The following is a 21,584-nucleotide window of genomic DNA, read 5'->3' as shown; positions in this document are numbered from 1 at the left end:
ATTTTTTTGGCCCGGTTACGAATTGGACACTGCCGGTTCAGCCATTGCCATCTGCTGACGGCTGTGCCAGCGCCGTTCTGCCCTTGTGGGCAATTGCTGACTGTCCGCCACATTTTAACGTCCTGTCCAGATTTTAACACACTGCGTCTTGATCTTGGCCTGCCATGTACTCTAGATACCATTTTAGCGGATGACCCACGAGCAGCTGCTCACGTTCTTCGTTTTAGCAACTTGACAAACCTCTCTAAGGACATTTGATTATGCTGTTTTTTTTAATCCTATGCCTGTCAGTCTGTCTTTTATCGTGTTTTCCCTTTTAGTTGCTGTTTTAAACTTGTGCCTTGCGGTGCATTCCTAATGTAGTCTGGGCGCTAATGACCATTAAAGTTGTGCGCCCTAAAACCACACACAAAAAAAAAATCCTCCCTTCATTACACTGGTCGCCACATGACGACCTTTCTGATAGTGACCATTTCCCGCTGATTTCTTGCTCCCTTCCCGCTCCCTGATGGACAGGTTCCCTTGTTGGTCTTTCCAATGCACCGATTGGACTCTATATACTGCACAGGTCATTCATTCTCCCTCTTTGTTGGGTTGTATTGATGACGTCCTACGTGACGTGTCTGATGAGATTGTTTGTGCTGGTAGCCTTGCTGTGCCACACTCATCTGGACCATTTCGCTGCATGGCAAGTCCCATGGTAAAGCATGGCCATTGCCATTGCCATCTGTGATCGCCGTTGAGTTTTCCAACACCTTAAGAGGCACCATCTGTTGCCAAACTTATTACCTTCAAATGCCTTTGCACTAAACCCCGTTACTTAATGAAACGGAGCAAACGGATGTGTTGGGAAAGCTTTGTTTCTTCCCTCCATTCTACTGTCCCAGTGTCATGGGTATGGGCTACACTTGGCTCTCTCAGAGGTTGCCATTGGCACTCTACCCTCCCGGATGGCCTTTGCGCGGATCCGTTGGTTCTCGCGGAACATCTTGCGACCCATTTTGCAACAGCATCAGCATCAGCCTGCTATCCGGCTGCTTTCCTTTACCAGAAACAGTGGGCCGAAGCTTCCGTCATATGTTTTACCCCTTGTCAGTCAGAATCTTACAACGAACCGTTTACTGAATGGGAACTTCTTTCCGCACTTTCTTCTTCTCATGATACGGCCCCTGGCCCAGACTCCATAACCAACTGCTTCAACATCTCAGTGCTCCACAACAGCAACATCTTCTCCGCATGTTTAACCCTATTTGGCTCCAGAGTGACTTCCCTTTTCAGTGGAGTGATAGCATCGTGGTACCTGTCCTTAAGCCTGGTAAGAACCCCCCTGTTTGTCGAAAGTTATCGGCCAATTAGTCTGACAAATGTTGTTTGCAAGTTACTTGACAAGTGTTGTTAGCCCATCGGCTCAATTGGGTCCTCGAATCTCGGGATATGTTGTCCCCTTACCAGTGTGACTTCAGAGAGGGACTGTCTCCAATCAATCATTTACTTCGCTTGGAATCTGCAGTTTGGCAGGCTTTTTCCCAGCACCGCCATTTGGTTGCAGTATTTTTCGACCTTCGCAAGGCCTATGACACAGCTTGGCACCATCACATTGTACTTACACTTCATGAGTGGGGTCTTCAGGGCCCACTCCCGAGTTTTGTCTGCCAGTTCCTGTTCCATCGGTTGTTCTGGGTTTGGGTTGGTATTGTTTCTAGTTCTCCATGGACCCAGGAGAATGACATCCCACAGGCTTCCGTATTGAGTGTACATAGTTTCCTCATTGCTATAGATGGACTTGTAGCCTTTGTCGGCGTTTGGTCACCCCTGCTCTGTATGTGGATGATTTCTGCATTTGGGTTAGTTCCTCTTCAATGCCACCCCGATCCGGAGCTCTGTCTCCTACAGTTTTGTTTCCTGGGTCTTCTTTTCGACAATAAGCTTGCATGGCTGCCTCGTCAGACTTCTGAAGGTAGGATGTTTCTGTAAACTCATTGTCCTTCGCTTCCTTGCCCACATCTCTTGAGGTGTGGACCGCTCCATCATTCTCCATCTTTACTGGGCTTTAGTGCTGTCTTGCTTGGGCTATGGTGTCAAGTTTATGGTTCGGCTGCTCCTTTCACACCGCACCTCCTGGATCCGGTCCACCATCGTGGTATCCGTTTGGCTACTGGTGCCTTCCGTACTAGCCCTGTTGATAGTCTCCTGGCTGAAGCTGGGATTCCCCCAACCCCCTCTTTCTGTTCAGCGGTCCCAGCTTCTGGTTTCTTATGCAGTCGCTGTCCATTCCTCTCCCACTCCTCCTTCCTGTCCTTCCTGTTATATCCTTTTCCCAGACCATGGAACATCACCCACCTGATTCCCACCCTCGGGTGGGTTTACCGGTTGGGCTCCGCTTTGCATATCATCGCCATGATTTTCAGCTTCCTTCTTTATCCTGTCTCTCACATTCCCTCCTCCCCCCCCCCCCCCCCCCCTCCTTGGTTAATTCCTCAGCCCTGAATTTGGATGGATCTCCACCTAGGTCCAAAAGATTCCAATCTCCCGATGGTAATTCCGTTGTTTTTTCCGCCAAATTTTATGGGAGTTTTGGGATGCTGTTGTTTTTTACACTGATGGCTCTAAATCTACTGATTGTGTGGGATATGCCTTCACGTCCTCTGTTGGCACGGAAAATCATCTATAGCCAACTACATGTGGGGTGTTTACTGCGGAATTCATGGCAGTTTCCCAGGCCCTTACTTTTATTAAACAGTCCCAACTCAAACGCGTTTCGTCCCCCCTGCGGGTCTGGGGGTTAGAATAGGCCCGAGGTATTCCTGCCTGTCGTAAGAGGTGACTAAAAGGAGTTTCAACCATTTTGGCCCTCAATGTGATGGTCCCCATTGGGGTTTGATCTCCTTTTTTCAAAATTCTACAGAAGTACGAGCCTTTCAGGGAAAGACACCTTACGTGGTGTATAACCTGTACTCAGTGCACTAAGACCTTTGCACTCATCATCGGAACGGCGTCGTAACTGCACCCACTGTTCATCAATTTGGGGCTAAACACCTTATGGGTTGCACAAGTTACGCCAATAATGCATCCCCATCTGCACCTACGATCATGATGGACTTTCCATGGCACCCAAAATCCAGCACGGTAGCCAGCCTGTCGTGGTGGGGTCGTCATGTACCCTCTAGGTTGTAGCCCCCTGACAACACAGGGATCATACTGCTGATACCTGAGCTGCACCCTCACCACGTCAGCCAAGGAGTAGATGCCTGTCTACCAGGGGCATCAGGACTCCCAGCAATGGTCATCCTGTCAGGTGGCCCTTGCTGAAGCTGGGTGGTGCCCGTGGGGAGAGCCCCTGGTCGGAGTGGGTGGTATCGGGGCGGACGTTTCGCAGATGAAACGTCAACATGCATCAGGTCGCTCTGTGGCCGTGTATTCTAAGAGGAAAGGTTCTGTCTCTGGTTCTGGTACTTTTGCCTTTTCCCCCTTGGCCACTCCCTGGGAGGAAAGACAGGCCCGCCGGCTTGGGGCGAAATACTTCCCCCGCTATTTAATCTGTTCTCGGACCAATGGGGGGACGTTCGCCACCTCCAAGCCCATGTTCTTTGTACAGTATATCGAGGATATCTTCGGAGAAATCAAGGCTCTTAGTAAAATGCGTTCGGGCTCCATTCTCATAAAGACCACCTCTGCTACACAGTTGGCAGCGCTCCAGGCATGCGACCGACTAGGGGACATCCCAGTGTCCATTGTCCCACATCCGGTGCTCAATAGGATGCAGGGGATTATTTTCCATCGGGACCTCCTGCTGCAATCTGATGAGATCAGAGCCAACCTGGAGCGCCATGGCGTGCATTTCGTCCGCCGAGTCCAGCGTGGCCCCAAAGACCATCGCGTCAACACTGGGGCCTTTATCCTCGCCTTCGAGGGGGATATTCTCCCGGAGAAGGTAAAGATGATGTGCTACCAGTGCGACGTGCGACCTTACATCCCACCTCCTATGCGATGCTTTCGATGTATGCGCTTCGGGCACATGTCGACACAGTGTGAAGCTGAGCCCCTTTGTGGCGATTGTGGACGACCTCTTCATGAGGGACATACATCCACCCCACCACCTTGGTGCATCAATTGTCCTGGCCTCCACTCACCTAGATCTTTCGACTGCCCTGCATATCAGAAGGAGAAGATACAAGAATTGAAAACCTTGGACTGTCTGTCTTATTCTGAGGCCAGGAAGAAATATGACCGCCTCCATCCTGTGATGTTGACAATGTTGTTTGCTTCGGTCATGTCCACTCCTTCTGCAGTATCCTCACTCCTATCCTGTCCCCCCTCCACCTCCTCACCCCATCCGGGGTCTATGCCTCCGCCTCCCAAATCCCTCCCTTCCAAATCCTCCTCCCTCACGGCCCCTGCCCCCTCTGCCCCAGGGGCCACCCCTCCTCCTCCTCCTCCTCCTCCTCCTCCTCCTCCTCCTCCACCGCCGCCTGAGAAGCGAACCTCTTCTCATGCGTCGTTACGGACCCCTGCTTCCGAGGTCCGGCGTTCCAAAAAGGACCCTGAGCGTGAGGACTTTCTTCGGGTCCAGCCCCCCATCCCTGTGACTCATCGGTCTTCCAAGAAGGCCTCAAAGAAGTCGTCTTTATCCCCCTCTCCACCTTGGCACGTTTTGTCTGATGCTCCATCCGACAGTCGCTGCTCCCGGCCATCCTCGGTTTCGCCGGGACACTCTGCTGCCAGGCGCTCAGCTGGCCTGTTGTCGGCGGACGATGCTGCCCCTCCTGCGCAACCCAGGAATGTGGCCGCAGCTGGCGACGACTCTATGGAACAGGATCTGTCTCCCGACGGTTGTAGCGATGTTCCCTCGAAACCTGGCCCTCTGTGGCCATCGAGGTGACCAGCTCTTCACCCGTTTCGTTCCCCCCTTTCTCTGATTCTCGATGGCTCTGTTACATTGGAACATAAGAGGTATTTGATCTAATCGGGAGGAATGAAAACTGATCCTCCGCCTGCACTGTCCGCTCATCATTGGTCTCCAGGAAACGAAGTTACGCCCAACTGACCATATTGCTTTTACCCACTATACCTCCGAGCGATCTGACCTAACCCCTGTGGACGGTATTCCAGCTCGTGGTTGGGTCATGTTGCTTGTTCGGGACGATGTCCATTACCATCCCATCCCATTGACCACCCCACTCCAAGCAATAGCTGTCCGTATTACTCTTCCTGCCTTTACTTTTTCTGTTTGTACTGTCTACACTCCGTCATCCGCAGTTAGTCGGGCTGTCATGATGCACCTCATTGCTCAGCTTCCTCTGCCGTTTTTATTGTTTGGCGACTTCAATATCCATCATCCCCTTTGAGGTTCTCCTGCATCCTGTCAGAGAGGCTCCCTCTTGGTGGATGTTTTCCACCATCTCAATCTTGTCTGCCTCAATACTGGCGCCCCGACGTTTCTCTCGGAATCGACTCGTATCTACTCCCACTTGGACCTCTCGATCTGCTCTACCACTCTTGCCCGTCGGTTCGAATGGTATGTCCTTTCTGACACCTATTCGAGGGACCGTTTCCCCTGTGTCATTCGTCTCCTGCAACACACCCCATCCCCACGTCCCTCGAGCTGGAACATACCGATAGCTGACTGGGGACTTTACTGCTCCCTGGCGACCTTTCCGGACCAAGATTTTCTCAGCTATGACAGTCAGGTTGAATACCTCACAGCTGCTATTATCAATGCTGCCGAACGTTCCATTCCTCGTACTACCTCTTCTTCACGTTGCATTTCAGTCCCCTGGTGGAATGAGGCTTGCAGAGACACTCTCCGTGCTCAACAATGTGCTTTACACACCTTTCGCCGCCATCCTACGCTGGCGAATTGTATTGATTACAAACTACTCCGAGCGCAATGTTGTCATGTCATCAAAGACAGCAAAGAAGCTTGTTGGGCCTCTTTCACAAGCTCCTTTAACAGTTTTACTCCCTCTTCTGTAGTCTAGGGTGGCCTGCGCCGGCTGTCGGGCATTAAGGCCCACTCCTCGATACCTGGCCTGACTTCATGTAATGAGGTACTTGTGGACCCTGTGGATGTCTCCAACGCCTTCAGCTGATTTTTTGCGGAGGTTTCAAGCTCCTCCCATTACCACCCTGCCTTCCTTCCATTCCAGAAAAGAGGCAGAAGAGGCTCAGCGACCTTCCTTCCACTCGCTGAATCTGGAAGATTATAATGCCCCTTTACCATGCGGTAACTTGAACGTGCACTGTCCCGGTCCTCTGCTCTGGGGCCAGATGCCATTCACATTCAGATGCTGACACACCTTTCTCTGGCAGGCAAATGCATTTTTTCTTCGTACCTATAATTGCGTCTGGACCGAAGGTCAGGTCCCCATGCGTTGGCGTGAGGCTGTCGTTGTTCCCAAACCCGGGAAGGATAGACACCTTCCTTCTAGTTACCTCCCCATTTGTCTTACAAGCTGTGTCTGTCAGGTGCTGGAGTGCATGGTTAACACTCGGTTGGTTTGGATTCTTGAATCTTGACAGCTACTTACCAATGTTCAATGCGGCTTTCGTCGACGCCGCTCCGCTGTTGACCACCTTGTGACCTTGTCGACGTTCATAATGAACAACTTTTTGCGAAAGCGCCAAACAGTCACTGTGTTCTTCGATTTAGAGAAGGCTTAAGATACCTGTTGGAGAGGAGGTATCCTCCGCACTATGCACAGGTGGGGCCTATGTGGTCTCCTGCCCCTGTTTATTGATTCATTTATAACAGATCAAATGTTTAGGGTAAGTGTGGGTTCCGTATTGTCAGACGTCTTCCTCCAGGAGAACGGAGTGCCTCAGGGCTCCATTTTGAGCGTAGCCCTTTTTGCCATAGCGATCAATCCAATTATGGATTGCATTCCACCTAACGTCTCCGGCTCTCTTTTCGTCGATGACTTCACGATCTACTGCAGTGCCCAGAGAACATGATGCCTCCTGGAGCACTGCCTTCAGCGTTGTCTTGACAGCCTATACTCATGGAGTGTGGCTAATGGCTTCTGGTTCTCTGAAGAGAAGACGGTTTGCATCAACTTTTGGCGATATAGAGCACTCCTTCCACCATCCTCACATCTCGGTCCCGTTGTTCTCCCATTTGTGGAGACAATGACGTTTTTAGGGCTCACACTGGACATGAAACTTCGTTGGTCTCCACATATGTCTTATTTGGCTGCCCGTTGTACACGTTCCCTTAATGTCCTCCGTGTTCTTGGTGGTTCATCTTGGGGAGCGGATCACACTGTCCTGCTTCGCTTAGATCGGTCCGTAGTCCGATCAAAGCTGGATTATGGGAGCCTCATCTGCTCAGTCATCCCTCTTACGCCGTCTCAACACCATACATCATTGGGGGTTTCGTCTTGCGACCGGAGCATTCTATACTAGTCCCGTTCAGTCTTTATGCCGAAGGTGCCGAATTACCATTGACCTACCGGCGCGACGTACTGCTTTGTCGGTATGCCTGCCGGCTGTTGTCAATGTCCGACCACCCCTCTTATCAGTTCTTCTTCGCCGATTCTCTCGACTGTCAGTATGGGTTGTATGTGTCTGCCCTGCTGCCCCCTGGAGTCCGCTTTCGTCACCTGCTTCGACAATTGGATTTTGCCCTCCCTACCACCTTCAGAGAGGGTGAGAGCCCGACACCACCTTGGCTCCAGGCTCCGGTTCACATTCATCTTGACCTCAGCTCGCTCCCGAAGGAGGGTACTCCGGATGCAGTGTATTGCTCAGTTTGTCGAACTTCTTGCGCGACTTGCCAGAAACACCTTTATTTACACTGATGGCTCCAAAACTGATGATGGTGTCGGCTGTGCCTTTGTCGTCGGGGACGTCACCTTTAAATACCAGCTCCTCGACCAGTGTTCCAGCTTTACGGCCGAGCTTTTTGGTCTCAATCAGGCCGTTCAATATGTCTGCTGCTGCCACCACCGTTCTCTGTACATACTCTGCTCTGATTTACTCAGTGCTCTACAGAGCCTTGGAGCTCCATATCCAGTCCATCCCTTGGTGCAACAGATTCGGCAATCCCTCCGTTCTTTTGCTGATGATGGCTCTCCTGTTAGCTTTATGTGGGTTCCAGGCCATGTAGGAGTGCCTGGGAATGAGGCGGCTGATGCTGCGGCCAAGGCTGCAGTCCTCCTGCCTCGGCCAGCCTCCCTTTGTGTCCCATTGTCTGACATTAGTAGGGTTGTTTGTAAGATGCTTGTGTCATTATGGTGGGATACGTGATCGTCACTTCAAGAAAATAAGCTCCGGGCCTTAAAACCGTTCCCAATAGCTTGGACAACCTCCTCCTGACCATCTTGGCGAGAAGAGGTCCTGTTGGCCAGGTTGCGGATTGGGCATTGCCGGTTTAGCCACCGCTACCTGCCATCCGGTTACCCCACCCCACAGTGCTCTTGTGGTCAGGCATTCACAGTGCACCATGTTTTATTGTTGTGTCCCTGTTTTAATCAGTCTCGTGTTGTCCTGTCTCTGCCATCTACTTTACAGGAAATTTTAGCTGATGGCGCTCAAGCAGCTGCTCGTGTCCTTCGTTTTGTTGCTTTGACAGACTTGTCCAGAGACATCTAACTCTTAATTGTTTTATCTGCATCTTTGTAAGAACTTTCTGGTGATCCCCCCCCCCCCCCCCTCCCTCTTGAGTTTTACCAGATTATATGTGCACTTACATTTGTGACTGGGCGCTAATAACCTCAGTAGTTGAGTGCCCTAAAATCCCACAAAAAACAAAAAAAAACACGTTTTGTTATGTATGGACTCAATGAGTGGCCTTCTGGCTATTGACCGGTGTTTTACCCGCCATCCCTTTGTCTCGGTCATCCATGACCATCTTGCTGATCTTCACCGTGCTGCTTGTTCTGTTGACTTCCTTTGGGTCCTGCCCATGTGGGTATCCCAGGTAATGAGCTTGCTGATCGTTTGGCTGGGGGAACAGTCACTTACCCCCCCCCCCCCCCCCCACCTTCTCTGTAACCCCTCCTGCAGCGTATTTATGGCTTCACATCAAATCCCACTTCGCGCAATCATGGGCCAACTCTTGGGAGGCTACCTCCCTGTCTAATAAACTTCATGCAATTAAGGTAACACCTGTCCCATGGCGTTCTTCCTTGCGCCTCTCCCAAAAGGCCTCAACCACCCTGTGTTGTCTCTGCATCAGCCATACCAGGCTGACCCATGGTTTTCTTTTGCGTAATGAGCTACCCACACTTCGTGGTTGTGGAGCCTTCCAGTCAGTAGCCCACATTTTGCTGGAATGGCCCCATCTTTTGGCTCTGCGTACAGACTTCCCTGCACTTTACCTTTAATATTGGCTGATGATTTCTGGATGGTCAAACTGGCTCTGTTTCCTCTGTGAAAGTGGTTTTTATTCACAATTTTAAGGTTTTTAATCTCACTCTGGTGTTTTGGCAGGGTGGTGAGGGTTGGGGTGTCCCCACTGTAAGCTGTGTTTGGAGATTCCCGACTCCCCTCCCTGGACAAGATCCTCTTTTCTTTCCCTTTGACTCTTTTTATCACTTTTTAGAATTAGTTAGTCTCCTTTTCCAATATGCACTTCTACATTCTAGCGGCTGAATGCTGTTGAATAGCAGGTGGTCTTGCCTTTACTACATCAGAGGTGGGATATTTCCTACCTCTAGCATAGCCTTGGGGTTGCTCTCTTGCAGACTTCCCTCATTTTGTTTTTACCTTTGACAACACGACTGCACTTTTAAGTTTTTTAGCCTTTTACCTCTCATCGTTCTGACTTTTCTGAGACCTCAAACTGTCTGAATGGACCACATTTGAAACATGGGACTGATGACCTTGCTGTTTGGTCCCTTGAACCCCAATCAACCAACCTTGGGGTGCTATTTTGCGGAGATTTTGAGCTGCTCCCTCCCCCTGCAGGTCCGGGCATTAGAATAGGCCCGAGGTATTCCTGCCTGTTATAAGAGGCGACTAAAAGGAGTTTCACACGTTTCGGCCTTCATATGATGGTTCCCTGTAAGGTTTGACCTCCATTCTTCAAAAATTTCTTGAAGAGAGAGGCAATTGCGGAAAGACGCCTTACATGGTGCATTGTGTCCATTGTGCATCGAGATTTTTAGCCCGCTTTCTTGTCGTCACATTTCAGTCTCTCTCATTCTCCATCTCTTGGGCGAGGACACCTTCTTGGGTGTGTTTTCCACCATGCACCATGCAGTGTCGCTTTCTGCATCGACTGACCCTGGACTTCTGTGCACCTGATATCCAGCACAGTAGCCAGTCAGATGTGGTGGGGGTGCCATATACCCCGTTGGTTGTAGCCCCCTGACCACACAGGGATCACTCTGCTGATGCCTGTGCCGCTAACTCCCCATGTATGCCAAGGGGAAGATGCCCATCCCCCTGGGGCAAAGACTCCCAGCAATGGCCATCCTGGCAGGTGGCCTTTGCTACAGCTGGGTGGTGCCCATGGGGAGGGCCCCTGGTCGGAGTGGGTGGCATCAGGGCGGATGACACGCTGTGAAGCGTAGTCCATCATCTCTTGCTGATGGTGAAACACCAGCAGTCTCTAAGCGTTCACAAGCTCAATTCCGCCTACAGAAGTATGACCCCAAATCGTTCCCCTCCCTTGCCACACCATGGGAGGAATATCGGGCTAAGGATGGCACCGGATCTTATTCACCCTGATATCTTGTATGTTAGAGAGCTGATGGGGGAATCTTTCATGACGATGAAGCCTCAGTTTTTTGTTGAGCATTTAGTAGAGGACAAGTTCGGGGAGGTGGAGGGCTTGTGCAAAATGAGATCTGGGTCAGTCTTCATCTAAACAGCATCCTCCTCCCAGTCATGGACATTACTCACTTGTGACAAAGTGGGGGGATGTTTCTGTAACCATCACGCCCCATAAGAACTTAAATATAGTCTAACGTATCAACTTCACACGGACCTTCATTTGCAGTCTGACAATGAGCTGCGCAGTAATTTAGTGGCGAGGTGTAAATTTCGTCTGGCATGTCCACTGGGGTCTGAGGGATAATCGGGTTGCCACTGGTGCCTTCATCTTGGCCCTTTGAGGGTGATGCATTGTTCGAGAAGGTCAAGGTGATCTATGGGTGTGATGTAAAGCCCTATCCCCCCCCCCCCCCCCCCCCCCCCCCCCCCCGATGCGGTGCTTAAAGTGCTGGAAGTTCGGCCATATGTCTTCCCACTGTACTTCCAGCATCACATGTCGAGATTTCAGACGCCTATGACATCCCAATACTTCATGTGCCCCACCTCCCATCTGTGTCAACAGTGGAGAGCACCATTCGCCTTGCTCACCTGACTGCAGGATTCTCCAGAAAGAAAGGAAAATCATGGAGTAAAAGACCATGGACTGACTGACCTACACTGAGGCTAAGAGAAAATTTGAACGCCTGCATCCTGTGTGTGTGACATCTTACGCCATCACTACAACAGCTCTGACACCATCAGCTCCGCCAACCCCAGGGACCTCTCAGAGCCGGAAGACTACACCTGCCCCCTTGATAGTGGGGACATTTCCCTCCCTGTTGCTCCTGCGCCACCTACTTCGGGAGAAACACCCCCAACCATTGGGGATGTCCATCCGCACTTCTAAGCCAGAGAAGGATAAATCTTCTTCCGCTTCTCTCGCTAGGAAGGGGTCCCTTGGGTCACTCCCTTCCCATGTTTCTGCTAGTGGGAAAGACGACACCTGCCAGTGGCCGAAGAGTCTAAAAGCAGCTGGTTGTAGGGCTTCACGCTCATCCTCAGTCCCAGAGACTGAACCAGTGAAGTTCTCCCAGCCAGGGAAATCCAAGGAGCAGTGAGAAAGCCAAACAGAAAACCCCTAAGACCAAGGAAATTACGGTGCCACCCACACCACCACTACCTACCAGCTCTGCATCTGAGGATGGGGTGGAGATTTTGGTGTCCGCTGAGGACCTAGATCTTGCCAGATCCTCAGACACAATGGATATAGATTGCTCAGGCAATAAATCGGTGGCAGCAGGTGACTGAGGCATAAACTGCCTCATTGGATGTTCCATGCCTTCCCAGTCTCACGATGTCATCCTCTAGCGGAATTGCGGTGGTTTTTTCCACCGCCTGGCTCTGAGCTACGACAAGTGTTAAGCTTTACACTTGCTATCTGCATTGACCTCCAGGAAACCTAGTTTCCGGCAATGCGAACCCCTTCCCTCTGCGGCTATAAGGGATATTACAGGAACCGTAGCAACTATAATAGTGTCAGGTGGAGTTTGTTTGTCCTAAACTGGGTCTGTAGTGAACATGTGCCCCTTCAAACCCCTTTTGAAGCTGTGGCTGTCAGAATAAGGACGACACAGGAAATAACTGTCTGCAGTGTATATCTTCCTCTGGATGGTGCAGTATCCCTGAATGCATTGGCTGCACTGATTGGCCAACTCCCTAAACCTTCCCTACTTCTGGGAAATCTTTTGTCCATAACCCCTTGTGGGGTGGTACCGTGCTTACTGGCCGAGGCAGAGATGTCGGAACTTTACTGTTGCAGTTCGACCTCTGCCTCTTAAATACTGGGGCAGCCACACATTTCAGTGTGGCTCATGGTAGTTACTCGGCCACTGATTTATCAATTTGCAGCCCAGGACTTTTCCCATCTATCGACTCGAGAGCACATGATTACCTGTGTGGTAGTGACCACTTCCCCATCTTCCTGTCACTGCCCCAGTGTCAGGCACATGGGCACCTGCCCAGATGGGCTTTGAACAAGGCAGACTGGGGAACTTTCACCTCTGCTGTCACTGTTGAATCTCCCCCACATGGTAACATCGATGTGATGTTTGAGCAGGTGACCAGCATAATTGTTTCTGTGGCAGAAAACGCGATCCCTTGCTCTTTATGGTGCCGGAGGCGTAAGGCAATCCCTTGGTGGGCACCGGAAATCGCTGAAGCAATTAGAGCGTCAGCAAGCTCTACACTGGCATTAGCAGCACCCTTCCCTGGAGCACCTCATAGCCTTTAAACAGCTCTGTGCCCATGTTTGCTACTTTATCAAACAGAAGGAGTGTTGGGAGAGATAAGTCTCCACCATTGGGTGCCACACATCACCTTCCCAAGTCTGGGCAAAGATCAAACGTCTTTTCGGGTACCAGGCCCCAGCAGCTGTCCCCGGTGTTACCATAAATGGCGAGTTATGTACTGACGCAAACGCGATTGCTGAGTACTTTGCTTGACCCTCTGCATCGGAGAATTACCCCCCAGCCTTTCACACACTTAAACGGCAGCTGGAAAGGAACATCATCTCATTCACTACATGCTGCAGTGAATCCTATAACGCCCCATTTACAGAGTGGGAGCTCCTCAGTGCCCTTGCACATTGCCCTGACACAGTTCCTGGGCCTGATTGCATCCACAGCCAGATGATTAAACATCTCTCATCTGACTACAAGCGACATCTTCTCATCATCTTCAACCGGATCTGGTGCGATGGCATCTTTCCATCGCAATGGCGGGAGAGCACCATCATTCCGGTGCTCAAACCCAGCAAAAACCCACTTGATGTAGATATCTATCGGCCCATCAGCCACACCAACATTCTTTGTAAGCTGCTGGAACATATGGTACGTCGGCAGTGAGTTGGGTCCTGAGTCACGTGGCTTGCTGGCTCCATGTCAGGGCGGCTTCTGCCAGTTTCGCTCTACCACTGATAATCTTGTGTCCATAGAGTCTACCATCCGAACAGCCTTTTCCAAATGGCAGCACCTGATTGCTGTCTTTTTTTTTTTTTTTTACTTACGTAAAGCATACATAATGATTTCGTGACATCATATCCTTGCCACATTGTATGATTGGGGTCTCTGTGGACCACTCCCGATTTTTATCCAAAACTTCCTGTCACTCTGTACTTTCCGTGTCCAAGTTTGTGCCTCCCATAGTTCCATACATATCCAGGAGAATAGAGTCCTGCAGGGCTCTGTATTGAGTGTGTCTGTTTTTAGTGGTCGTTAACGGTCTAGCAGCAGCTGTCTGGCCCTTTGTCTCACCTTCTCTGTATGCAGACGACTTCTGCATTTCATACTGCTGCTCTAGTACTGATGTTGCGGAGTAGTGCCTACAGGGAGCCATCCACAAGGCACAGTCATGGGCTCTAGCCCATGGCTTCCAGTTTTCAGCTGCAAAGTCGTGTTTCATGCACTTCTGTCGGCATTGTACCATTCATCTGGAATCCGCACTTTACCTTAATGATGATCCACTCACTATAGTGGAGACATCAATTCCTAGGACTGGTTTTTGATGCTCAATTGACTTGGCTCCTTCATCTTCGTCAGCTTAAGCAGAAGTGCTGGCAGCACCTCAATGCCCTCTGTTGCCTGAGCAACACCAGTTGGGGTGCACATCGCTGTACACTGCTGCAGCTCTACAGAGCCCTTGTCCAATCCCGAATTGACTATGGGAGTGTGGTTTATGATTCGTCAGCGCCTTCAGCATTGCATTTACTCAACCCTGTGCACCACTGTGGGGTTCACCCTGTGCACCACTGTGGGGTTCGATTACCGACAGGATATTTTAGGACGAGTCCAGTGACCAGCATACTGGTGGAGGGTGGTGTCCCTACACTGCAAATCAGACATGCGCAACTACTCGCCAGTGATGCAGCACACATTCATAGTTCCCCTGAGCATTTGAATTACAGTCTCCTTTTCCCGCCTGCGGCAGTCCATCTCGCGCGTCAGCGGCCCAGATAGGGGCTAACTATTGCGGTTCACGTGTGGTCCCTTCTCTCAGAACTGGAGTTCTTCCCTTTACCACCTTTACTTGTGGTCCGTTCACGTATGCCTCCATGGTGTACGCCTTAGCTGCAGCTTCATCTGGACCTTTTGCATGGCCCTAAGGACTCCGTTAATCCCACCGCTCTCCTTTGTCACTTCCTTTTGATTCTTGACGTGTTCCGGGGCTCTAAAGTGGTATACACCGACGGCTCAATGGCTGATGGTCACATAGGTTCCGCATATGTTCATGCAGGACATATTGAGCAGCACTCCTTGCCAGTTGGCTGCAGTGTTTTCATTGCAGAGCTGGTGGCCATATCTCAGGCTCTTGAGTGCATCCACTCATGCCCTGGTGAGTCATTTCTCCTGTGTACTGACTCATTGAGGAGCCTACAAGCTATTGACCAGTGCTACCATCACCATCCTCTGGCAACATTCATTCGGGAGTCCATCTATGCCCTGGAACAGTCTCACCGTTCCATGGTGTTTGTGTGGACCCCAGGACATGTTAGAATGCCCGGCAACGAACTTGGCGACAGGCTGGCCAAACCAGAGATGCAGAAACCACTTCTGGAGATAGGCATCTCAGAAACTGACCTGCGTTCTGTCTTACACTGCAGTGTTTTCCGGCTGTGGGAGATGGAATGGCATAACAGCATGCACAACAAACTGCGTGTCATTAAGGAGACTATGAATGTATGGAAGTCTTCCATGCAGGCCTCTCGCAGGGAATCAGTTGTCCTCTGCCGGCTCCGCATTGGCCATACGTGGCTAACGCATGGTTACCTACTCCGTCGCAAGGACCCGCCTCAGTGTCGCAGTGGCTCCCAAATGACAGTTGTCTACCTCTTGCTGGACTGCCCAATTTTAGCCACTCTGCGGCAGACTTTTAAATCTTCCAGCACCCTGCCTTTGGTGTTGGGTGACAATGCCTCCACAGCAGCTTTAATTTTAAGTTTTATCCGTGAGAGTGGGTTTTTTACTTCTATGTATGGTTTAGTGCATGTCATTTGTCCCTCTGTGTCCTCCACGCTAGTGTTTTTAGGATGGAGGTTTTAATGTGTTGCAGAGTGGCTGGCTTTCCCTTTTTATTCTCATGGTTGGCCAGCCGATATAATCTGCTTTCATGTTTTACTCTTATGTTTCTAGCATATCTTGCTGTTTTCTTGTCCTCTTTTGCTCCTTTTACTTGCCTTTCCTTTGTTCTTGTGGCTTTTTCTTTCTTTCCATTTTGTTTTACATATTTTGCCCATTTTATTCTCACACTTGTGGCATTGTTTTATTAGGAACAAGGGACCAATGACCTTGTAGGTTGGTCCTTTCTCCCGCCTTTAAACCAACTAACCAACAAAACATGTGACAACACCCTTACTGGAGTTGAGAGAGGTGTGCATCTCAATGATGATAGTCACCCAGTTTCTGCAGTTCTGTGGAGTACTTCTTTCCAGTCACATTGGCGGGACAAGGCCCTTGTTACTCCTCTTCACAAAATCCACAGCCCTATGACACATGGATTCTTACTTTGATGAGAGGACCCTCCAGTGTGTGGTGCTTCTGGCACGCAGATCACAGTGCGCCACATTTAATTGGACTGCATTTTATTTGCTGACCAGCATACTCTGATGGATCTGCCATCAATTTTATGTAATGATCAAATGGATGTGGTAAGGGTTTTAAAGTTTTTGAATTGTGCAATTTTTTTAACAAGATTTTAGAGAGATATTTGTAACGTGTCAAATGGTAGCTGGCTCACCCTAGATTTTTGTAAGTGGCCAGCCAATCCCATTTCCCTGTGATTTTCTATTAGTTCTTCTGTCTTGTTTTCTGTGTTTTAATTTCTTGATTAGCTCTGTTCTCCCTAATTGGTTTTAGAGCATGTGAGAGTGCATGTGATACAGTCTGTGGGGTCATTTAGAGTGCATGCGTGTACAACACTTTTAGTTCATCTCTACATTCAATTATTTGTGTAAGTGTGAGGGCACTGATGACCTCGCCATTGGGTGCTGGGATGCATATGCATACGCACACGCACTCTGGACAGTTGTAGGATACCAGCCTGTCATGTGCCACAGTCCTGACAGCCAATGCAAGGAACATTAAGAGTTGCATCTTCTTACACTTCAACAAACTGGCATGACTGTAATTCCTTAATGCGATCATCGACACTGACAACAGATTCAACTAATTTGTTTTGAAGTGTGCTTGATGCTCATTTACACCCATAAGTACCAAGTGAGGTGGCACAGTGTTTAGCAAATTGGCCTCGAATTCAGGACGACGGTTCGAACCTCTGTCCAGCCATCCTGATTTAGATTTTCCGCGATTTCCCTAAGTTGCTTCAGGCAAATGCCAGGTTGGTTCCTTTGAAAGGACACGGCAGACTTCTTCCCTGTCCTTCCCTAATCCGATGGGACCGATGATGTCACTGTTTGGTCCCCTCCCCCAAATTAACCAAGCAACCAACCTAGAAGTGCTTTGCAAGTGGTTATGCATGAACTGTTCCTGTGTAGACATGTTCCAATAATTCAAGGTAACTATCTTTATAGGGCGCAGAAAAATTTCTGCTACCAGTCACAATAAAAGATTTATCAGTCACACAACCAGTGTCACCAGCAAATAATTTTTTGTATTTGTTCAGTGATCTCCAGCAATATAAAGATCTACATGAATGTATAAACAACTGAGGATGGGCAGAAGCCTGAAACAGGTCATGTGACAAATAAATAATCTTTTATTGTGACTGGTAGTGGAAATTTTTCTACACCCTATAAAGGAACAATCAGTGTTAAACAGCATCCACTATGGATAAAATTCAACTACTTTTGCTGTCAGAATTTTGTGAATGCAAGCTCTTGCTTTCCCAAGAAACAAACATCAATATTTCTCTCGAATACAAATATAGTATTTTTCAGAATCACATTTTGTTTTATGGCATGAAGTTAAGCCCCTTCAGAAACTGAATGTCCAGTTCATCTATGATCCAACAGCTGAAAATACTTTATTCTGAAGAGTGTCTTCTTGAATTGTGGCGTTTCTCAGCTTTTATGTCAATTTTTTGTCACAAATACTCTGAAAAAAGCTGACATCCATTCTTTTCCAATCCCTAATCCACCAAATGAAAAAATACAATTTATTTATCATAGAGCAATCTGTAAGCCAAGGACATGTTTTTATATCAACAAAATGGAAATTTTCTGTTTTATTTCCTATCAACTGGTTTAATGTGAATTGCTCATCTATCTAAACTCACTTTGTTTCAGAAGTTCAACTTGAAAATGGTTTGTCATCTAATTCATGAAATAAAGATAGGAGTGTTCCCTCTGCACAAGCCATAATATAATTAGTCACAAATGCACTCCCAAATTACACCACTAATACAGTTTTGTTAAACCAGGGCAGAACAGCCTGCAAAATAACATAATTTCACAGCTGAGGTAAGCCCCAACCATGTTCCTATGACACATTACTGCCTTTCGGCTGCCACGTATATGTGAGAGGCTATTTCTAGAAGCATGCTCTGAACTGTTAGTCTGTGGCATGTATAAGACAGTAAATTCTCAACTTGTGGATGGATTGAATGAAACATACAGAACTTACTTATTTCAACACATTGTTATAGTTTAACTCTAATCGTAAGTTTTCTTCAAAATTTTGAATACGCTTGAGTGACCAGTGGCCATTTAGAAAAACTTAACTAAATTTGAAGTACCAAGTGACTGGCGCTCCTAGGTGTGCCCCAGATAAGATCTGAACCAACTGTGCTAACGTGGCATGGTTACAGAATGCTTTAAGGACTGAAAAAAAGAGCTAATGGCTGTGACAGTATATCATTCTGAAAGCTTAGCACTTCCTGCATTCCTCTGAATTTGAGCTTGATTGATAGGAAGCAGGGAATTAAAGGTGGTTTTCGAAACTAAAAACAAAATTGTTTTACTTTGGGAGAAACAAAATTAACCAAAAATAATCACTGTTTAAAAGCACATATCTTAGTGTGAAGTTCAAATCTGCTGCTGGACAACAGTCAGTACAGTGTTGCTCCACCCCCTTACATTGTGGAATGCTTAGAATGCTGTGCACAAGCTGCTTGTCAGATTATCCCACCCGGTTGTGACCCTCTTGATGTCACCCAAAGTTTCAATGCCATTCATGCTTGATACACCACAAGATTCAACTGGTCCCGACCATACTCAACCATATCCATATCAGTAGACAGCATAGGTCATTCGACTGGGTTGACACCTGTCTCCTGCAGCAATTTCATGATGTGAGTTAATGAGCATCACTCTCATTTAAGTATATGGCTGAAAAGTCAGCCTTCAGGAATTGTGAAACGAACCCTGTCATCCAGGTTTGTGTGCCACGGAACGCAGATTCGCCATGAAATGGGGAAACTGAGGCGTATGTTGTGCTGCATGAGGACTAAGTACTGTAGTGTGCAAGTGAGACAGGCGAGAATATATGCCATAGGGAAGCCCCGTAGAAGCTGTTAGTGGCCAGGGAGATGTAGCAGTGTTAAATATGGCGAACCTAAGATTGGCCATAAAGGGAAACATTTATGAAAACTATTTAATTACATAATAATTCAGGGAATGAAGCCACAGTAATTTTAATCTACCATCCTTCATAAATTTTCATGGTGATTCCAGTAAAACTTGAACATTGATCGTATCTGTAATAGTTTAGGATTTACTGTTAAAGTGAAAATAACAAGTTTTGTAACAAAGACCTGAATGCTAAAATCTGAACGCTTTGGTCGATCTTAATAATAGACATTTCATATAGAAGCATATCATTAAATGACAAACTTTGTAAATATCAACTCTTTAACTTTATTTGTTCAAAAGATACAGTAAATTTAAATTATCAGTATTTACAGTTAAGCATCAGATCATTTCCTCCACACAGAACACATTGAATGATGACAGCATGACATTTTATTGAATCATTAGGTAGTAGAATGTGTTGTGAAGTTTAGTGCATACTTTTGTTATTTATTTATTCCTTTATTTATTTATTCCTTTATTTATTTATTCCTTTATTTATTTATTCCTTTATTTATTTATTCCTTTATTTATTTATTCCTTTATTTATTTATTTATTTATTTATTTATTTATCTATCAGATTGCACATGTGTGCAAGGCTACTGGCCATGGCATTCAAAGCTAAGAAGGAAATTATATTCGTTTTATGTAGAAGTAGTTAATGTTTATTATGTAATGAATATTGTTGTTACTGTATTTAGAACATGAAAGTGGTCAAGCTTTGATTATTTAAATATGTTAAAATGTAAAATAATGTAGAATAAGCTGTAAAATGTAAAATAATGTAGAATAAGCTGTAGCCAATCAGATGGATGGCTTCAAGACGGGGAATGGCACTAGTCAGTTGAGCAAGGATGTTCAACACATGGGAAATGCAACCGGGGACGAGCTGAGGGACTATGCTGGTGGAGACGCGAAAATGGGCAATTTTGCAAACTTGCGATCAGCCAGACAGTTTAACCAAAGGGTCACAGATGTCTAATTTAGCCCGTGTAATGCAACACGTGTAGTTCAAGCCCTAGACCAGTTTAAGCAAAGACATTTCGACGAAGAGGAACTGCATGTGAGCCTGAACAGCTTTCAGATGTTAGTTCGCAATTCGGTGAGCATGGAATGCTCACACTTGCCTCAAATTACCCCTGATTAATGAGAAGCGTTAGACATGCGTATGACAACATGACTGACCCATCTCCCAATGATGGACCTGTGGGACTGCATGCCTAACATGTGTATTGCTGTCCTGGCTACCTCTGCTTTCTCTTCAAGTCGTCATCAGATATCAGGTGTTTGGAACTTGGTACTGAATAAAACCTAAAGATATTGATCGATCTTCCATCCCAAGTGGTTCCCTGTCCTCACCTGCAACTGCTGTGGACCTCATGAGTAAAGAAAAGGGCATCATATAATAATGGACACTTAGAAGCCAAATTGAGAAGTGTTGGTTGTACTGTCTGGATTGACACAGCTGTCACAGTAGCCTCAAATAAGTGGTGTTATTGATCATAGATGACCACCACAAAGCAGATCATCATTGTTATGTATTTAAAAATACTTGTGGATATTTGGATAGTGTTGGTTTGGTGTACGCCAATTAAGTGGGCAGGATTCCATGCTGACAACACATCTTTCTATGAAGTGATAAAATATACACTGAGGTGACAAGTCATGGAACAGTGATCTGCATACATGCAGATGGTGGTAGTACCATATACACAAGGTATAAAAAGGCATTGTGTTGGCAGAGCTGCCATTTGTACTCTGGTGATTCATAAGAAAAAGTTTCCAATTTGATTAAGGCCACATGACGGGATTAAGACTATGAATACAAATTGGTAGTTGGAGTTAGATGCGTGGGACATTCAATTTTGGAAAGTGTTTCTGAATTAAATATTCAGAGATCCACAGTGTCAAGTTGTGCTGAGAATACCAAATTTCAGGCATTACCTCTCGCCACGGACAACACATTGGCCGACAACCTTCATTTAACAACAGATAGCAGTGCCGTTTTCATAGTTGTCAGTGCTAAGACAGGTGGCACTCTGTGAAATAACCACAGAAATCAATGTGGGATGAATGATGAATATATACATTAGAACAGGGTGGTGAAATTGGCATTAATGGGCTGTGGCAATAGATGACCAACTCAAGAGTCTTTGCCAACAGCATATCGTCACCTACAATACCTCTCCTGGGCTCATCACTATAATGGTTGGGCCCCTGACTGGAAAGCCATGGCCTGGTCAGAAGAGTCCAGATTTCAGTTTGTAAGAGCTGATGATAGGGTTAGTGTGGCACACAAACCAAGAAGCC

The 21,584-nt window shown here is 47.6% G+C and overlaps 1 protein-coding gene across 3 annotated transcripts in view; it reads left to right on the top strand.

Annotated features, from left to right (window-relative positions):
- LOC124595574 (synaptosomal-associated protein 25) overlaps positions 1-21,584 on the top strand; it is a 420,350-nt gene that overhangs the window by 33,434 nt on the left and 365,332 nt on the right. The window lies entirely within an intron of this gene.

Source organism: Schistocerca americana, chromosome 1 (assembly GCF_021461395.2).
Source record: "Schistocerca americana isolate TAMUIC-IGC-003095 chromosome 1, iqSchAmer2.1, whole genome shotgun sequence".
Classification (NCBI taxonomy): domain Eukaryota; kingdom Metazoa; phylum Arthropoda; class Insecta; order Orthoptera; family Acrididae; genus Schistocerca; species Schistocerca americana.
Note: the sequence above shows the minus strand (reverse complement) of the source record. Positions and strands in the feature narration are given on the sequence as shown.